Source organism: Mytilus edulis, chromosome 7 (genome assembly GCF_963676685.1).
Source record: "Mytilus edulis chromosome 7, xbMytEdul2.2, whole genome shotgun sequence".
In the NCBI taxonomy this organism is placed as follows: domain Eukaryota; kingdom Metazoa; phylum Mollusca; class Bivalvia; order Mytilida; family Mytilidae; genus Mytilus; species Mytilus edulis.
This window is the reverse complement of record NC_092350.1, coordinates 26,500,009-26,506,012: the sequence shown is the minus strand read 5'-3', so window position 1 is coordinate 26,506,012 and position 6,004 is coordinate 26,500,009.

Genomic DNA, 6,004 nt, shown 5'->3' with positions numbered 1-6,004 from the left:
CTTAGTTTTCATACGTATTCGAGTTATCAATAATCAATATCTTCAGCAGCTTTATATCATCGTTCAAGTCTTACTACATGTGCTATAAGGGATTGATTCGACAAAATATTTTTGGAATAAGACCGTTATATTTTGGGATTCCTGTTGTTCCTATTAGCCCCTACTTTAGATACGTGTTTATTTAACCTTGGCTTTTTAAAATAATAAAAGAAATTAGGTCTGAGCGTTCCCCATGAAGGTAAATCCAGATAACTGACGCACGAAATTCACAGTGTTTTGTTTTCTTCATTTATTACCACTCAGTCGATACATTTGTACCACTTGTTAACATCGAATGTTTAGGTATGACTTAATGATCGTTTGACAATGTTTAATCATTTCTTGAGAAAGGAAAATCAAAAAAGGGCGTCGGACGCACGAAAGTAAAAAGTGTTATATTCATTGACTCTAATGTGAAGCTAACATTTTTTTGGCTGAAATCCTTATCTGTATTTTCTGAATTTTTTCTTTTGTTCCCTTCGTTAACCGGAGGGTTTTTTTCTGGGATGAAAATACACAGTTGTCTCCCGTACACCATGCTTTTGACTTTTGCAGGTATAATGTAGGATCAATGAATAGTTTTGAGTAAACTAGTAATCTCGAGATCCCACCAAGAATAGTTTGTATGGTGGTCATTTTTTTTTTGTAAGCTGTTTTTCAAAGTATAATAATTATATAAAGAAAAAAGAAAATCAACTAAATTGCACGCTTATTTCGTAATAGGAAAGCTGTGTATGCCAATTACTACTCTGTGTATAATACTAAACCCTTACAGGATGGACTGCGCTTGATTTTTATATGATGAAGACAAAATCTTTCAAACAGTTTAGTTGAAGTCTGGAGCTGGCATGTCAGCTACTGCTAGTTGTCCTTTGTTAATCTGAGATTCATTATCATTTTGCTAAGTTTCTTTTGTTACCTATTCTGACATTGGACTCGAACTTCTTTTAAACTGAGTTTTACTATGGGTATTGATGCGTTTTTGATTATTCTACATTGTCTACATAGTTAGAGGTATAGGGGGAGGTATTGACATCTGATTCTCACAAAACATGTTTAAAATATCGGTTTCATTTATATGTTTCGGAGTTTGGTGTGACATCCATTTCCGCTGCAATGTGCACATTTTTTATGGCCCGCCTCCTGGAGCGAGATTTTCTCGCTTTGTTGAAGACCCATTGGTGGCCTTAGTCTGTTTTCTGTTCTTTTGTCGGGTTGTTTTCTTTTTGACGCATTAAACATTTCCATTCTCGTGTTTTCGGTGTTTATTTTTCCTAGATGATACGATATTCCAGCGCTTGCATTTCCTATTACATGTATATGATTTCATTGATAGAGAATGGCTGCTCACAAGAAAGCTATTAAAACCAGATATAATAATACTCTTTACAGATTGCTCTTCATCAGGTTGTGATCAATCACCCATATGGGTCACTCTCACTCGTTCGGGGTATTATAGTCCAAATGGGATATTAATTTTCAGTGCAAAAATCTTTGTTTAATCAATTACAGCAACTTTTGGTAAGCAACTTTTCCAGAATATAAATAAGCGGCGCTGTATTGATCCCTCTGCAAAAGAGCAGTGTGCAAGGAACTTATACAACCAAGTATTCAGAAAAAATGATTATCAATAGTTGTTGCCTTTTATGTGAAAGAACTTAATAATTTAGGTAAATTTTTGTTTAATATTGATAAAGTTCGTAATATGTAGTTGTATCAGAGACATATAATACTATTATGTATTATATGTCTCTGGTTGTATTAATCATTTATCATATGAATTTATTTTCATTCTCCGCCATACATGTATTGTGTATAATTATTGTATTTATATTTCACTGATGCATCCAAAAAATATTGTAAAATTATATATTCTATAAGCTGTATTGCTTCTGACTAAAGTATTATTATTATTATCATAGGTACTTGGGGACAGGACAAAATTTTTTTAGTCCTCCCTTTTTTTCAAAATCCGTTATTTTATCGTTTTCTATTAATTTCACTGGATTATTTTCGCGTTTTTAGCATTATTAGAACATAAATATACTACAAATTACTTGTATTTGCTATTTACTATATATTCCAAGTAAACTATCCACAGCGGTCACTGATATATAATATCTATCCGAAAAAATAGGGGGGGTGGGGTTTAATGTTTATCTCATTTCAAGTATTATAACTGCCATTTCAGGATGATGGCTTCCAACCAGTTTATATTTTTTTTATTTTATCTTATATAATGGTTTCAAAACTTGTTATGTCAGGGATATGATTTAATATAGTAAGTTATCCCTAATCTGAACGATGAGGAATATATACTAATTTTTATACAGCAAAATCTCAATTAAAGAATTTCACTTTTGACTGCATTATTAAAACTTATATCTTTTATATAGAAAACCCTTTAAACACGATTCCTTTCGTGTGATTTAAGGTGGTTATTATTATTATAACGTAAGTCATCAATTTACATTACGAGTGTCCGGCGATCTTTGCAATAAGCAGCACACCTTTTTTTTATTTCAGCTATATACATGATATATATACTTGATGCACTTAACAATAATTTACAGAAATTACAGCTTATCGTTTGAATACTCATTTTTCTCATTTCGCAACAATTTACAGCAGAATATTCAACAGTGGTTGAGTTAAAAAAAAAATTCTCGTTAGAGCCGGCAAGACTAAACAAGAGGCTTCAAGGAGCCTGTGTCGCTCACATGATATTTTATTTACAATTGATGCATGAAATAATGCAACCGTTATACTTTTGCTCTAGTTTCAGAGATACAAGCCAAAAACTGCATTTTCCCCCTATGTTCTATTTTTAGCCATGTCGGCCATGTTGGTTGGCAGGGTCATCGGACACTTTTAAAAAACTAAATACCCCAATGCCTATCTGTAGCCAAGTTTATTTTAATTTGTCTCAGTTGTTTCAGGAGAAGACTTTTGTAAAAGGTTTCAAAAATTTGACTTTAAAGGGCAATAACTCCTTATGAGGTCAATTGACCATTTTGATTATGTTCCCTTATTTGTAGATCTTACTTTTCTGAACATTATTACTGTTCACAGTTTATCTCTATCTATAAAAATATTTGAATAACCAAAAACAACGAAATTTCCTTAAAATTACTAATTCAGGGGCAGCAACCTAACAACAATTTGTCTGATTCGTCTGAAAATTTTAAAACAAATATATCTTAGCCTGATGAACATTTTTATCTATATCATGCAGCTGTATTTGTTGTATTTGTTGCGCTATTTCCTGTCATTGATGTTGTACTATGGTGAGTGTCGCTAAACGGGATAGTTAATGTTGTCCTTTCTCCTGTAGTCTCAGTTGTCCTTCTGTCTTCATTTAGGGACAAGATTGCCCTGGCTTCAATCAGTTCTCTCCTTTGTCGGTCCATTTCATCTTGCAAAGCCTGGTTTTGATGTCTTTGCTTTCCACTTCTCTGACCATCGACTCCTCTTTATACTTCATATGTCTCTTTTGTTCTTATAGTTGTGTTTGATGCGTTTTGGTGACAGGTAGGTCTTCACCAGCGGCTCCATCTTTTTCTATTGGTCTACTAGGAGAACCAAAACCGCCAGCTGCTCTTGAGCGCAGATCGTGGTCATGCTCAGTGGTTTTGTCATTTTCAGGTCTCGACATCGGGATTTTAGGGTCCTCCGCCAGTTATCATGCAGCTCTTTTTGGGTCAATCAAGATTTTGTAATTAATGTTCAATAACGTTGGGGAATCTAGCTCTGTGCTGCTTGTTAAAGTGAGTCTCCACCAAAGTTGTCGATACCGACAGTTGATCACAGCGGTTTTAGAATGATATATAGTTTTATTGCACACCAGAAGTCATTAACCTCATTTGAATATATAAACAAACACAAATATATAAATAAACAAACACAAATATAATTAAAAACCAATTGTTCAAAGAACAATTGAAGGTCTTTCAACCAATAAGGATCTATTTAGATATGAAAATATTAAAATTCAGTTGAAAATGTCAGTTCCTATGGCTTAATGATGTATAAATATGAATTTTAAGCAAAGGTCAAAATCTAGAACGTCCACTTAACCTATGACCTTGACCTCAATTTCAAGGTCATAGACTAAACATCTCAAATAAAAACACACGTGTTCCTTAATATGTATGGTTCATGAGTAAAATCACTTTACGCATAATTCTTAATATAAGAGGGGCTAAAAACTCCCTTTTATTGTTTACGCACCCTCGCAACCAAAATTTATAAGTTACGACATGTCGCAACTAACAATTTAGTAAAAAAAATTTGTCGATATCTTATAAGGTTAATGAAAAAAGGTGAAAATAAGCCAAAATCAAAATTTAGAATTTGACCTTGACCTTTGACCTTGACCTAATTTTCATTTTTTTGGACCAAGGATCTTAAATCAAAAGACCCTAGGTTTCTATCACTTATAGTTTACCAGTTAGAAATGCATATCACTGATATCATATATAAAAGGGGGGATAACTCTCATATGGAGTCTCCGGATAGCTTCGGTTAAAATGAAACAGAACATCCTAAGGATATAACGAGCAATTTGGAAAAATAAATTTGTCGGTTTCTTATACGGTTGCGAAGGAGTAGTAGCCACAAGAAAAACAGTGTTTGGGGAGATAACTCTTACAAGGTCAAGTTTTTTGTTACGCGGTGTCAGTTTCAGAAGCGTATAAATTGTTCGATATCATTTACCTTATATCTAAGCGATATCTTGTGAAACAAAAAAACAGCGAAGGAAAAAAAAGTTGGCGGAAGAAAAAAAAAAAAAAAAAAAATAATAATAATAATAATAATTAAAAACCAATTGTTCAAAGAACAATTGAAGGTCTTTCAACCAATAAGGATGTATTTTGATATGAAAATATAAAGAATCAGTTGAAAATGTCAGTTCCTATGGCTTTATGATGTATAAAAATGAATTTCGACCAAAGGTCAAAATCTAGAACGTCCAATTTACCTATGACCTTGACTTCAATTTCAAGGTCATAAACATAGGATCCCAAATCAAAAGACCCTAGGTCTGTATTATGTATGGTTCATGAGTAATATCACTTTACGCATAATTCTAAATATAAGAGGGGCGAAAACTCCCATTTATTGTCTACGCACCCTTGCAACCAAAATTTATAAGTAACGACATGTCGCAACTAACAATTTCGTAAAAATAATTTGTCGAAATCTTATTAAGTAATTGAAAATAAGTGAAAATAAGCAAAAATCAAAATTTAAAATTTGACCTTGACCTTTGACCTTGACCTAATTTTCATTTTTTTGGATCAAGGATCTAAAATCAAAAGACCCTAGGTCTCTATCACTTATGGTTTACCAATTAGAAATGCATATCACTTATATCATATATAAAAGGGGGGATAACTCTCATATGGAGTCTCCGGATAGCTTCGGTCAAAATGAAACAGAACATCCTGAGGATATAACGAGCAATTTGGAAAAATAAATTTGTCGGTTTCTTATACGGTTGCGAAGCCTTAGTGGCCACAAGAAAAACAGTGTTCGGGGAGATAACTCTTACAGGGTAAAGTTTTTTGTTACGCGGTGTCAGTTTCAGAAGCGTATTAACTGTTCGATATCATATACCATATATCTTAGCGACATCTTACGAAACAAAAAAACAGCGAAGGAAATAAAAGTTGGCGGAAGAAAAAAAAAAAAAAAAATAATAATAATAATAATTAAAAACCAATTGTTCAGAGAACAATTGTAGGTCTTTCCACCCCCAAAAAAATCCCATAAAATGTCTATGTACCTTTTCAGCTTAAATTTAAAAAACCTGTCACAACTAACAATTCTCTTAAAACACCTGATTCACATTTTTATTCTTTGCTGACTAATAATTTTCAACTATTCATCTCATGGCATTTGCACTTTTATATATAAAACAATGCACAAGAGCTAAAACAATGGAGATTTAAATCTCTGTCCT